The sequence below is a fragment of the Sardina pilchardus genome, chromosome 5 (genome assembly GCF_963854185.1).
Source record: "Sardina pilchardus chromosome 5, fSarPil1.1, whole genome shotgun sequence".
NCBI lineage: Eukaryota > Metazoa > Chordata > Actinopteri > Clupeiformes > Clupeidae > Sardina > Sardina pilchardus.
In genome coordinates this window covers 443,799-455,852 of record NC_084998.1, presented here as the reverse complement: position 1 = coordinate 455,852, position 12,054 = coordinate 443,799, and the positions used below count along the sequence as shown (strand labels likewise).

Sequence of the window (12,054 nt, the reverse complement as noted above, 5' to 3'; positions counted from 1 at the left end):
CACGCAACCTTCTGATCTGGAGTCAGACGCGCTACCGTTGCGCCACGAGGTCCCACAGGTGCTGCACAGATAAACTTTCCCACTTCTCCCTGTATCTGCTATTGAAACCTCGAGCAATGCAGGCTTTCAGTGCAGGGGGAGCCATTCTCTGTTGCACCTGCAGACGTTTCGCTTGCTGTAACTTTGCCACGCCGTGCATGACTTACCAACGTACGTTAGGAAGAGCCAAGTTACAGCCACCTTCGTGCAGAGCTGGGTGCTCTCTCGAAGCCTGGATAGCTCAGTCGGTAGAGCATCAGACTTTTAATCTGAGGGTCCAGGGTTCAAGTCCCTGTTCAGGCGATTTCTTTACAGCAAAAGTCACCGTGGCGGACACTGGTGTTTTTCACCGAAATCCTTCGCTTTTCAGTAATGGCTTGAAATTCACAGGCCCACTAATTGCCTTTCAGCCAAAGTGCTGTCGCTGAGTTGGACGGTGAAAAGAGTTGAGCGGTGATTTCTATGACCCCGACGTGATTTGAACACGCAACCTTCTGATCTGGAGTCAGACGCGCTACCGTTGCGCCACGAGGTCCCACAGGTGCTGCACAGATAAACTTTCCCACTTCTCCCTGTATCTGCTATTGAAACCTCGAGCAATGCAGGCTTTCAGTGCAGGGGGAGCCATTCTCTGTTGCACCTGCAGACGTTTCGCTTGCTGTAACTTTGCCACGCCGTGCATGACTTACCAACGTACGTTAGGAAGAGCCAAGTTACAGCCACGTTCGTGCAGAGCTGGGTGCTCTCTCGAAGCCTGGATAGCTCAGTCGGTAGAGCATCAGACTTTTAATCTGAGGGTCCAGGGTTCAAGTCCCTGTTCAGGCGATTTCTTTACAGCAAAAGTCACCGTGGCGGACACTGGTGTTTTTCACCGAAATCCTTCGCTTTTCAGTAATGGCTTGAAATTCACAGGCCCACTAATTGCCTTTCAGCCAAAGTGCTGTCGCTGAGTTGGACGGTGAAAAGAGTTGAGCGGTGATTTCTATGACCCCGACGTGATTTGAACACGCAACCTTCTGATCTGGAGTCAGACGCGCTACCGTTGCGCCACGAGGTCCCACAGGTGCTGCACAGATAAACTTTCCCACTTCTCCCTGTATCTGCTATTGAAACCTCGAGCAATGCAGGCTTTCAGTGCAGGGGGAGCCATTCTCTGTTGCACCTGCAGACGTTTCGCTTGCTGTAACTTTGCCACGCCGTGCATGACTTACCAACGTACGTTAGGAAGAGCCAAGTTACAGCCACGTTCGTGCAGAGCTGGGTGCTCTCTCGAAGCCTGGATAGCTCAGTCGGTAGAGCATCAGACTTTTAATCTGAGGGTCCAGGGTTCAAGTCCCTGTTCAGGCGATTTCTTTACAGCCGGGCGACGCCATCTTTCGCCCTGGTGCGGAGGAAATGCCCGACTGCTGAAGGATTTACTCTGGCCGTCAGCGCTTGCTTAGCGCACTCTTTGCTACTCTCCGCGTCAAAGCCTGTAAAAGTCACCGTGGCGGACACTGGTGTTTTTCACCGAAATCCTTCGCTTTTCAGTAATGGCTTGAAATTCACAGGCCCACTAATTGCCTTTCAGCCAAAGTGCTGTCGCTGAGTTGGACGGTGAAAAGAGTTGAGCGGTGATTTCTATGACCCCGACGTGATTTGAACACGCAACCTTCTGATCTGGAGTCAGACGCGCTACCGTTGCGCCACGAGGTCCCACAGGTGCTGCACAGATAAACTTTCCCACTTCTCCCTGTATCTGCTATTGAAACCTCGAGCAATGCAGGCTTTCAGTGCAGGGGGAGCCATTCTCTGTTGCACCTGCAGACGTTTCGCTTGCTGTAACTTTGCCACGCCGTGCATGACTTACCAACGTACGTTAGGAAGAGCCAAGTTACAGCCACGTTCGTGCAGAGCTGGGTGCTCTCTCGAAGCCTGGATAGCTCAGTCGGTAGAGCATCAGACTTTTAATCTGAGGGTCCAGGGTTCAAGTCCCTGTTCAGGCGATTTCTTTACAGCCGGGCGACGCCATCTTTCGCCCTGGTGCGGAGGAAATGCCCGACTGCTGAACGATTTACTCTCGCCGTCAGCGCTTGCTTAGCGCACTCTTTGCTACTCTCCGCGTCAAAGCCTGTAAAAGTCACCGTGGCGGACACTGGTGTTTTTCACCGAAATCCTTCGCTTTTCAGTAATGGCTTGAAATTCACAGGCCCACTAATTGCCTTTCAGCCAAAGTGCTGTCGCTGAGTTGGACGGTGAAAAGAGTTGAGCGGTGATTTCTATGACCCCGACGTGATTTGAACACGCAACCTTCTGATCTGGAGTCAGACGCGCTACCGTTGCGCCACGAGGTCCCACAGGTGCTGCACAGATAAACTTTCCCACTTCTCCCTGTATCTGCTATTGAAACCTCGAGCAATGCAGGCTTTCAGTGCAGGGGGAGCCATTCTCTGTTGCACCTGCAGACGTTTCGCTTGCTGTAACTTTGCCACGCCGTGCATGACTTACCAACGTACGTTAGGAAGAGCCAAGTTACAGCCACGTTCGTGCAGAGCTGGGTGCTCTCTCGAAGCCTGGATAGCTCAGTCGGTAGAGCATCAGACTTTTAATCTGAGGGTCCAGGGTTCAAGTCCCTGTTCAGGCGATTTCTTTACAGCCGGGCGACGCCATCTTTCGCCCTGGTGCGGAGGAAATGCCCGACTGCTGAACGATTTACTCTGGCCGTCAGCGCTTGCTTAGCGCACTCTTTGCTACTCTCCGCGTCAAAGCCTGTAAAAGTCACCGTGGCGGACACTGGTGTTTTTCACCGAAATCCTTCGCTTTTCAGTAATGGCTTGAAATTCACAGGCCCACTAATTGCCTTTCAGCCAAAGTGCTGTCGCTGAGTTGGACGGTGAAAAGAGTTGAGCGGTGATTTCTATGACCCCGACGTGATTTGAACACGCAACCTTCTGATCTGGAGTCAGACGCGCTACCGTTGCGCCACGAGGTCCCACAGGTGCTGCACAGATAAACTTTCCCACTTCTCCCTGTATCTGCTATTGAAACCTCGAGCAATGCAGGCTTTCAGTGCAGGGGGAGCCATTCTCTGTTGCACCTGCAGACGTTTCGCTTGCTGTAACTTTGCCACGCCGTGCATGACTTACCAACGTACGTTAGGAAGAGCCAAGTTACAGCCACGTTCGTGCAGAGCTGGGTGCTCTCTCGAAGCCTGGATAGCTCAGTCGGTAGAGCATCAGACTTTTAATCTGAGGGTCCAGGGTTCAAGTCCCTGTTCAGGCGATTTCTTTACAGCCGGGCGACGCCATCTTTCGCCCTGGTGCGGAGGAAATGCCCGACTGCTGAACGATTTACTCTGGCCGTCAGCGCTTGCTTAGCGCACTCTTTGCTACTCTCCGCGTCAAAGCCTGTAAAAGTCACCGTGGCGGACACTGGTGTTTTTCACCGAAATCCTTCGCTTTTCAGTAATGGCTTGAAATTCACAGGCCCACTAATTGCCTTTCAGCCAAAGTGCTGTCGCTGAGTTGGACGGTGAAAAGAGTTGAGCGGTGATTTCTATGACCCCGACGTGATTTGAACACGCAACCTTCTGATCTGGAGTCAGACGCGCTACCGTTGCGCCACGAGGTCCCACAGGTGCTGCACAGATAAACTTTCCCACTTCTCCCTGTATCTGCTATTGAAACCTCGAGCAATGCAGGCTTTCAGTGCAGGGGGAGCCATTCTCTGTTGCACCTGCAGACGTTTCGCTTGCTGTAACTTTGCCACGCCGTGCATGACTTACCAACGTACGTTAGGAAGAGCCAAGTTACAGCCACGTTCGTGCAGAGCTGGGTGCTCTCTCGAAGCCTGGATAGCTCAGTCGGTAGAGCATCAGACTTTTAATCTGAGGGTCCAGGGTTCAAGTCCCTGTTCAGGCGATTTCTTTACAGCCGGGCGACGCCATCTTTCGCCCTGGTGCGAAGGAAATGCCCGACTGCTGAACGATTTACTCTGGCCGTCAGCGCTTGCTTAGCGCACTCTTTGCTACTCTCCGCGTCAAAGCCTGTAAAAGTCACCGTGGCGGACACTGGTGTTTTTCACCGAAATCCTTCGCTTTTCAGTAATGGCTTGAAATTCACAGGCCCACTAATTGCCTTTCAGCCAAAGTGCTGTCGCTGAGTTGGACGGTGAAAAGAGTTGAGCGGTGATTTCTATGACCCCGACGTGATTTGAACACGCAACCTTCTGATCTGGAGTCAGACGCGCTACCGTTGCGCCACGAGGTCCCACAGGTGCTGCACAGATAAACTTTCCCACTTCTCCCTGTATCTGCTATTGAAACCTCGAGCAATGCAGGCTTTCAGTGCAGGGGGAGCCATTCTCTGTTGCACCTGCAGACGTTTCGCTTGCTGTAACTTTGCCACGCCGTGCATGACTTACCAACATACGTTAGGAAGAGCCAAGTTACAGCCACCTTCGTGCAGAGCTGGGTGCTCTCTCGAAGCCTGGATAGCTCAGTCGGTAGAGCATCAGACTTTTAATCTGAGGGTCCAGGGTTCAAGTCCCTGTTCAGGCGATTTCTTTACAGCAAAAGTCACCGTGGCGGACACTGGTGTTTTTCACCGAAATCCTTCGCTTTTCAGTAATGGCTTGAAATTCACAGGCCCACTAATTGCCTTTCAGCCAAAGTGCTGTCGCTGAGTTGGACGGTGAAAAGAGTTGAGCGGTGATTTCTATGACCCCGACGTGATTTGAACACGCAACCTTCTGATCTGGAGTCAGACGCTCTACCGTTGCGCCACGAGGTCCCACAGGTGCTGCACAGATAAACTTTCCCACTTCTCCCTGTATCTGCTATTGAAACCTCGAGCAATGCAGGCTTTCAGTGCAGGGGGAGCCATTCTCTGTTGCACCTGCAGACGTTTCGCTTGCTGTAACTTTGCCACGCCGTGCATGACTTACCAACGTACGTTAGGAAGAGCCAAGTTACAGCCACGTTCGTGCAGAGCTGGGTGCTCTCTCGAAGCCTGGATAGCTCAGTCGGTAGAGCATCAGACTTTTAATCTGAGGGTCCAGGGTTCAAGTCCCTGTTCAGGCGATTTCTTTACAGCAAAAGTCACCGTGGCGGACACTGGTGTTTTTCACCGAAATCCTTCGCTTTTCAGTAATGGCTTGAAATTCACAGGCCCACTAATTGCCTTTCAGCCAAAGTGCTGTCGCTGAGTTGGACGGTGAAAAGAGTTGAGCGGTGATTTCTATGACCCCGACGTGATTTGAACACGCAACCTTCTGATCTGGAGTCAGACGCTCTACCGTTGCGCCACGAGGTCCCACAGGTGCTGCACAGATAAACTTTCCCACTTCTCCCTGTATCTGCTATTGAAACCTCGAGCAATGCAGGCTTTCAGTGCAGGGGGAGCCATTCTCTGTTGCACCTGCAGACGTTTCGCTTGCTGTAACTTTGCCACGCCGTGCATGACTTACCAACGTACGTTAGGAAGAGCCAAGTTACAGCCACGTTCGTGCAGAGCTGGGTGCTCTCTCGAAGCCTGGATAGCTCAGTCGGTAGAGCATCAGACTTTTAATCTGAGGGTCCAGGGTTCAAGTCCCTGTTCAGGCGATTTCTTTACAGCAAAAGTCACCGTGGCGGACACTGGTGTTTTTCACCGAAATCCTTCGCTTTTCAGTAATGGCTTGAAATTCACAGGCCCACTAATTGCCTTTCAGCCAAAGTGCTGTCGCTGAGTTGGACGGTGAAAAGAGTTGAGCGGTGATTTCTATGACCCCGACGTGATTTGAACACGCAACCTTCTGATCTGGAGTCAGACGCGCTACCGTTGCGCCACGAGGTCCCACAGGTGCTGCACAGATAAACTTTCCCACTTCTCCCTGTATCTGCTATTGAAACCTCGAGCAATGCAGGCTTTCAGTGCAGGGGGAGCCATTCTCTGTTGCACCTGCAGACGTTTCGCTTGCTGTAACTTTGCCACGCCGTGCATGACTTACCAACGTACGTTAGGAAGAGCCAAGTTACAGCCACGTTCGTGCAGAGCTGGGTGCTCTCTCGAAGCCTGGATAGCTCAGTCGGTAGAGCATCAGACTTTTAATCTGAGGGTCCAGGGTTCAAGTCCCTGTTCAGGCGATTTCTTTACAGCCGGGCGACGCCATCTTTCGCCCTGGTGCGGAGGAAATGCCCGACTGCTGAACGATTTACTCTGGCCGTCAGCGCTTGCTTAGCGCACTCTTTGCTACTCTCCGCGTCAAAGCCTGTAAAAGTCACCGTGGCGGACACTGGTGTTTTTCACCGAAATCCTTCGCTTTTCAGTAATGGCTTGAAATTCACAGGCCCACTAATTGCCTTTCAGCCAAAGTGCTGTCGCTGAGTTGGACGGTGAAAAGAGTTGAGCGGTGATTTCTATGACCCCGACGTGATTTGAACACGCAACCTTCTGATCTGGAGTCAGACGCGCTACCGTTGCGCCACGAGGTCCCACAGGTGCTGCACAGATAAACTTTCCCACTTCTCCCTGTATCTGCTATTGAAACCTCGAGCAATGCAGGCTTTCAGTGCAGGGGGAGCCATTCTCTGTTGCACCTGCAGACGTTTCGCTTGCTGTAACTTTGCCACGCCGTGCATGACTTACCAACGTACGTTAGGAAGAGCCAAGTTACAGCCACGTTCGTGCAGAGCTGGGTGCTCTCTCGAAGCCTGGATAGCTCAGTCGGTAGAGCATCAGACTTTTAATCTGAGGGTCCAGGGTTCAAGTCCCTGTTCAGGCGATTTCTTTACAGCCGGGCGACGCCATCTTTCGCCCTGGTGCGGAGGAAATGCCCGACTGCTGAACGATTTACTCTGGCCGTCAGCGCTTGCTTAGCGCACTCTTTGCTACTCTCCGCGTCAAAGCCTGTAAAAGTCACCGTGGCGGACACTGGTGTTTTTCACCGAAATCCTTCGCTTTTCAGTAATGGCTTGAAATTCACAGGCCCACTAATTGCCTTTCAGCCAAAGTGCTGTCGCTGAGTTCGACGGTGAAAAGAGTTGAGCGGTGATTTCTATGACCCCGACGTGATTTGAACACGCAACCTTCTGATCTGGAGTCAGACGCGCTACCGTTGCGCCACGAGGTCCCACAGGTGCTGCACAGATAAACTTTCCCACTTCTCCCTGTATCTGCTATTGAAACCTCGAGCAATGCAGGCTTTCAGTGCAGGGGGAGCCATTCTCTGTTGCACCTGCAGACGTTTCGCTTGCTGTAACTTTGCCACGCCGTGCATGACTTACCAACGTACGTTAGGAAGAGCCAAGTTACAGCCACGTTCGTGCAGAGCTGGGTGCACTCTCGAAGCCTGGATAGCTCAGTCGGTAGAGCATCAGACTTTTAATCTGAGGGTCCAGGGTTCAAGTCCCTGTTCAGGCGATTTCTTTACAGCCGGGCGACGCCATCTTTCGCCCTGGTGCGGAGGAAATGCCCGACTGCTGAACGATTTACTCTCGCCGTCAGCGCTTGCTTAGCGCACTCTTTGCTACTCTCCGCGTCAAAGCCTGTAAAAGTCACCGTGGCGGACACTGGTGTTTTTCACCGAAATCCTTCGCTTTTCAGTAATGGCTTGAAATTCACAGGCCCACTAATTGCCTTTCAGCCAAAGTGCTGTCGCTGAGTTGGACGGTGAAAAGAGTTGAGCGGTGATTTCTATGACCCCGACGTGATTTGAACACGCAACCTTCTGATCTGGAGTCAGACGCGCTACCGTTGCGCCACGAGGTCCCACAGGTGCTGCACAGATAAACTTTCCCACTTCTCCCTGTATCTGCTATTGAAACCTCGAGCAATGCAGGCTTTCAGTGCAGGGGGAGCCATTCTCTGTTGCACCTGCAGACGTTTCGCTTGCTGTAACTTTGCCACGCCGTGCATGACTTACCAACGTACGTTAGGAAGAGCCAAGTTACAGCCACGTTCGTGCAGAGCTGGGTGCTCTCTCGAAGCCTGGATAGCTCAGTCGGTAGAGCATCAGACTTTTAATCTGAGGGTCCAGGGTTCAAGTCCCTGTTCAGGCGATTTCTTTACAGCCGGGCGACGCCATCTTTCGCCCTGGTGCGGAGGAAATGCCCGACTGCTGAACGATTTACTCTGGCCGTCAGCGCTTGCTTAGCGCACTCTTTGCTACTCTCCGCGTCAAAGCCTGTAAAAGTCACCGTGGCGGACACTGGTGTTTTTCACCGAAATCCTTCGCTTTTCAGTAATGGCTTGAAATTCACAGGCCCACTAATTGCCTTTCAGCCAAAGTGCTGTCGCTGAGTTGGACGGTGAAAAGAGTTGAGCGGTGATTTCTATGACCCCGACGTGATTTGAACACGCAACCTTCTGATCTGGAGTCAGACGCGCTACCGTTGCGCCACGAGGTCCCACAGGTGCTGCACAGATAAACTTTCCCACTTCTCCCTGTATCTGCTATTGAAACCTCGAGCAATGCAGGCTTTCAGTGCAGGGGGAGCCATTCTCTGTTGCACCTGCAGACGTTTCGCTTGCTGTAACTTTGCCACGCCGTGCATGACTTACCAACGTACGTTAGGAAGAGCCAAGTTACAGCCACGTTCGTGCAGAGCTGGGTGCTCTCTCGAAGCCTGGATAGCTCAGTCGGTAGAGCATCAGACTTTTAATCTGAGGGTCCAGGGTTCAAGTCCCTGTTCAGGCGATTTCTTTACAGCCGGGCGACGCCATCTTTCGCCCTGGTGCGGAGGAAATGCCCGACTGCTGAACGATTTACTCTGGCCGTCAGCGCTTGCTTAGCGCACTCTTTGCTACTCTCCGCGTCAAAGCCTGTAAAAGTCACCGTGGCGGACACTGGTGTTTTTCACCGAAATCCTTCGCTTTTCAGTAATGGCTTGAAATTCACAGGCCCACTAATTGCCTTTCAGCCAAAGTGCTGTCGCTGAGTTGGACGGTGAAAAGAGTTGAGCGGTGATTTCTATGACCCCGACGTGATTTGAACACGCAACCTTCTGATCTGGAGTCAGACGCGCTACCGTTGCGCCACGAGGTCCCACAGGTGCTGCACAGATAAACTTTCCCACTTCTCCCTGTATCTGCTATTGAAACCTCGAGCAATGCAGGCTTTCAGTGCAGGGGGAGCCATTCTCTGTTGCACCTGCAGACGTTTCGCTTGCTGTAACTTTGCCACGCCGTGCATGACTTACCAACGTACGTTAGGAAGAGCCAAGTTACAGCCACGTTCGTGCAGAGCTGGGTGCTCTCTCGAAGCCTGGATAGCTCAGTCGGTAGAGCATCAGACTTTTAATCTGAGGGTCCAGGGTTCAAGTCCCTGTTCAGGCGATTTCTTTACAGCCGGGCGACGCCATCTTTCGCCCTGGTGCGGAGGAAATGCCCGACTGCTGAACGATTTACTCTGGCCGTCAGCGCTTGCTTAGCGCACTCTTTGCTACTCTCCGCGTCAAAGCCTGTAAAAGTCACCGTGGCGGACACTGGTGTTTTTCACCGAAATCCTTCGCTTTTCAGTAATGGCTTGAAATTCACAGGCCCACTAATTGCCTTTCAGCCAAAGTGCTGTCGCTGAGTTGGACGGTGAAAAGAGTTGAGCGGTGATTTCTATGACCCCGACGTGATTTGAACACGCAACCTTCTGATCTGGAGTCAGACGCGCTACCGTTGCGCCACGAGGTCCCACAGGTGCTGCACAGATAAACTTTCCCACTTCTCCCTGTATCTGCTATTGAAACCTCGAGCAATGCAGGCTTTCAGTGCAGGGGGAGCCATTCTCTGTTGCACCTGCAGACGTTTCGCTTGCTGTAACTTTGCCACGCCGTGCATGACTTACCAACGTACGTTAGGAAGAGCCAAGTTACAGCCACCTTCGTGCAGAGCTGGGTGCTCTCTCGAAGCCTGGATAGCTCAGTCGGTAGAGCATCAGACTTTTAATCTGAGGGTCCAGGGTTCAAGTCCCTGTTCAGGCGATTTCTTTACAGCCGGGCGACGCCATCTTTCGCCCTGGTGCGGAGGAAATGCCCGACTGCTGAACGATTTACTCTGGCCGTCAGCGCTTGCTTAGCGCACTCTTTGCTACTCTCCGCGTCAAAGCCTGTAAAAGTCACCGTGGCGGACACTGGTGTTTTTCACCGAAATCCTTCGCTTTTCAGTAATGGCTTGAAATTCACAGGCCCACTAATTGCCTTTCAGCCAAAGTGCTGTCGCTGAGTTGGACGGTGAAAAGAGTTGAGCGGTGATTTCTATGACCCCGACGTGATTTGAACACGCAACCTTCTGATCTGGAGTCAGACGCGCTACCGTTGCGCCACGAGGTCCCACAGGTGCTGCACAGATAAACTTTCCCACTTCTCCCTGTATCTGCTATTGAAACCTCGAGCAATGCAGGCTTTCAGTGCAGGGGGAGCCATTCTCTGTTGCACCTGCAGACGTTTCGCTTGCTGTAACTTTGCCACGCCGTGCATGACTTACCAACGTACGTTAGGAAGAGCCAAGTTACAGCCACGTTCGTGCAGAGCTGGGTGCTCTCTCGAAGCCTGGATAGCTCAGTCGGTAGAGCATCAGACTTTTAATCTGAGGGTCCAGGGTTCAAGTCCCTGTTCAGGCGATTTCTTTACAGCCGGGCGACGCCATCTTTCGCCCTGGTGCGGAGGAAATGCCCGACTGCTGAACGATTTACTCTGGCCGTCAGCGCTTGCTTAGCGCACTCTTTGCTACTCTCCGCGTCAAAGCCTGTAAAAGTCACCGTGGCGGACACTGGTGTTTTTCACCGAAATCCTTCGCTTTTCAGTAATGGCTTGAAATTCACAGGCCCACTAATTGCCTTTCAGCCAAAGTGCTGTCGCTGAGTTGGACGGTGAAAAGAGTTGAGCGGTGATTTCTATGACCCCGACGTGATTTGAACACGCAACCTTCTGATCTGGAGTCAGACGCGCTACCGTTGCGCCACGAGGTCCCACAGGTGCTGCACAGATAAACTTTCCCACTTCTCCCTGTATCTGCTATTGAAACCTCGAGCAATGCAGGCTTTCAGTGCAGGGGGAGCCATTCTCTGTTGCACCTGCAGACGTTTCGCTTGCTGTAACTTTGCCACGCCGTGCATGACTTACCAACGTACGTTAGGAAGAGCCAAGTTACAGCCACGTTCGTGCAGAGCTGGGTGCTCTCTCGAAGCCTGGATAGCTCAGTCGGTAGAGCATCAGACTTTTAATCTGAGGGTCCAGGGTTCAAGTCCCTGTTCAGGCGATTTCTTTACAGCCGGGCGACGCCATCTTTCGCCCTGGTGCGGAGGAAATGCCCGACTGCTGAACGATTTACTCTGGCCGTCAGCGCTTGCTTAGCGCACTCTTTGCTACTCTCCGCGTCAAAGCCTGTAAAAGTCACCGTGGCGGACACTGGTGTTTTTCACCGAAATCCTTCGCTTTTCAGTAATGGCTTGAAATTCACAGGCCCACTAATTGCCTTTCAGCCAAAGTGCTGTCGCTGAGTTGGACGGTGAAAAGAGTTGAGCGGTGATTTCTATGACCCCGACGTGATTTCAACACGCAACCTTCTGATCTGGAGTCAGACGCGCTACCGTTGCGCCACGAGGTCCCACAGGTGCTGCACAGATAAACTTTCCCACTTCTCCCTGTATCTGCTATTGAAACCTCGAGCAATGCAGGCTTTCAGTGCAGGGGGAGCCATTCTCTGTTGCACCTGCAGACGTTTCGCTTGCTGTAACTTTGCCACGCCGTGCATGACTTACCAACGTACGTTAGGAAGAGCCAAGTTACAGCCACGTTTGTGCAGAGCTGGGTGCTCTCTCGAAGCCTGGATAGCTCAGTCGGTAGAGCATCAGACTTTTAATCTGAGGGTCCAGGGTTCAAGTCCCTGTTCAGGCGATTTCTTTACAGCCGGGCGACGCCATCTTTCGCCCTGGTGCGGAGGAAATGCCCGACTGCTGAACGATTTACTCTGGCCGTCAGCGCTTGCTTAGCGCACTCTTTGCTACTCTCCGCGTCAAAGCCTGTAAAAGTCACCGTGGCGGACACTGGTGTTTTTCACCGAAATC

General features: G+C 52.5%; 17 non-coding genes across 17 annotated transcripts in view; all 17 read right to left on the bottom strand.

The window, feature by feature from the left end:
* Window positions 1-52, bottom strand: part of trnaw-cca (transfer RNA tryptophan (anticodon CCA)) — a 72-nt gene extending 20 nt beyond the window's left edge. Inside the window, exon 1 of the tRNA in view lies at window positions 1-52. This exon is cut by the window's left edge and continues 20 nt beyond it. This is a non-coding gene — a tRNA (tRNA-Trp).
* A 450-nt stretch (window positions 53-502) lies between these two features.
* On the bottom strand, window positions 503-574 carry trnaw-cca (transfer RNA tryptophan (anticodon CCA)). The gene has a single exon. It is a non-coding gene; the product is annotated as a tRNA-Trp (tRNA).
* Window positions 575-1,024: 450 nt separating this feature from the next.
* Window positions 1,025-1,096, bottom strand: trnaw-cca (transfer RNA tryptophan (anticodon CCA)). Its single transcript has one exon. It is a non-coding gene; the product is annotated as a tRNA-Trp (tRNA).
* A 566-nt stretch (window positions 1,097-1,662) lies between these two features.
* Window positions 1,663-1,734, bottom strand: trnaw-cca (transfer RNA tryptophan (anticodon CCA)). Its single transcript has one exon. It is a non-coding gene; the product is annotated as a tRNA-Trp (tRNA).
* A 566-nt stretch (window positions 1,735-2,300) lies between these two features.
* Window positions 2,301-2,372, bottom strand: trnaw-cca (transfer RNA tryptophan (anticodon CCA)). Its single transcript has one exon. It is a non-coding gene; the product is annotated as a tRNA-Trp (tRNA).
* A 566-nt stretch (window positions 2,373-2,938) lies between these two features.
* On the bottom strand, window positions 2,939-3,010 carry trnaw-cca (transfer RNA tryptophan (anticodon CCA)). The gene has a single exon. It is a non-coding gene; the product is annotated as a tRNA-Trp (tRNA).
* A 566-nt stretch (window positions 3,011-3,576) lies between these two features.
* Window positions 3,577-3,648, bottom strand: trnaw-cca (transfer RNA tryptophan (anticodon CCA)). Its single transcript has one exon. It is a non-coding gene; the product is annotated as a tRNA-Trp (tRNA).
* Window positions 3,649-4,214: 566 nt separating this feature from the next.
* Window positions 4,215-4,286, bottom strand: trnaw-cca (transfer RNA tryptophan (anticodon CCA)). Its single transcript has one exon. It is a non-coding gene; the product is annotated as a tRNA-Trp (tRNA).
* Window positions 4,287-5,780: 1,494 nt separating this feature from the next.
* trnaw-cca (transfer RNA tryptophan (anticodon CCA)) lies at window positions 5,781-5,852 on the bottom strand. The gene has a single exon. It is a non-coding gene; the product is annotated as a tRNA-Trp (tRNA).
* Window positions 5,853-6,418: 566 nt separating this feature from the next.
* Window positions 6,419-6,490, bottom strand: trnaw-cca (transfer RNA tryptophan (anticodon CCA)). The gene has a single exon. It is a non-coding gene; the product is annotated as a tRNA-Trp (tRNA).
* Window positions 6,491-7,056: 566 nt separating this feature from the next.
* Window positions 7,057-7,128, bottom strand: trnaw-cca (transfer RNA tryptophan (anticodon CCA)). The gene has a single exon. It is a non-coding gene; the product is annotated as a tRNA-Trp (tRNA).
* A 566-nt stretch (window positions 7,129-7,694) lies between these two features.
* trnaw-cca (transfer RNA tryptophan (anticodon CCA)) lies at window positions 7,695-7,766 on the bottom strand. The gene has a single exon. It is a non-coding gene; the product is annotated as a tRNA-Trp (tRNA).
* A 566-nt stretch (window positions 7,767-8,332) lies between these two features.
* On the bottom strand, window positions 8,333-8,404 carry trnaw-cca (transfer RNA tryptophan (anticodon CCA)). The gene has a single exon. It is a non-coding gene; the product is annotated as a tRNA-Trp (tRNA).
* Window positions 8,405-8,970: 566 nt separating this feature from the next.
* Window positions 8,971-9,042, bottom strand: trnaw-cca (transfer RNA tryptophan (anticodon CCA)). Its single transcript has one exon. It is a non-coding gene; the product is annotated as a tRNA-Trp (tRNA).
* A 566-nt stretch (window positions 9,043-9,608) lies between these two features.
* trnaw-cca (transfer RNA tryptophan (anticodon CCA)) lies at window positions 9,609-9,680 on the bottom strand. Its single transcript has one exon. It is a non-coding gene; the product is annotated as a tRNA-Trp (tRNA).
* Window positions 9,681-10,246: 566 nt separating this feature from the next.
* trnaw-cca (transfer RNA tryptophan (anticodon CCA)) lies at window positions 10,247-10,318 on the bottom strand. The gene has a single exon. It is a non-coding gene; the product is annotated as a tRNA-Trp (tRNA).
* Window positions 10,319-10,884: 566 nt separating this feature from the next.
* Window positions 10,885-10,956, bottom strand: trnaw-cca (transfer RNA tryptophan (anticodon CCA)). The gene has a single exon. It is a non-coding gene; the product is annotated as a tRNA-Trp (tRNA).
* Window positions 10,957-12,054: the final 1,098 nt, after the last annotated feature.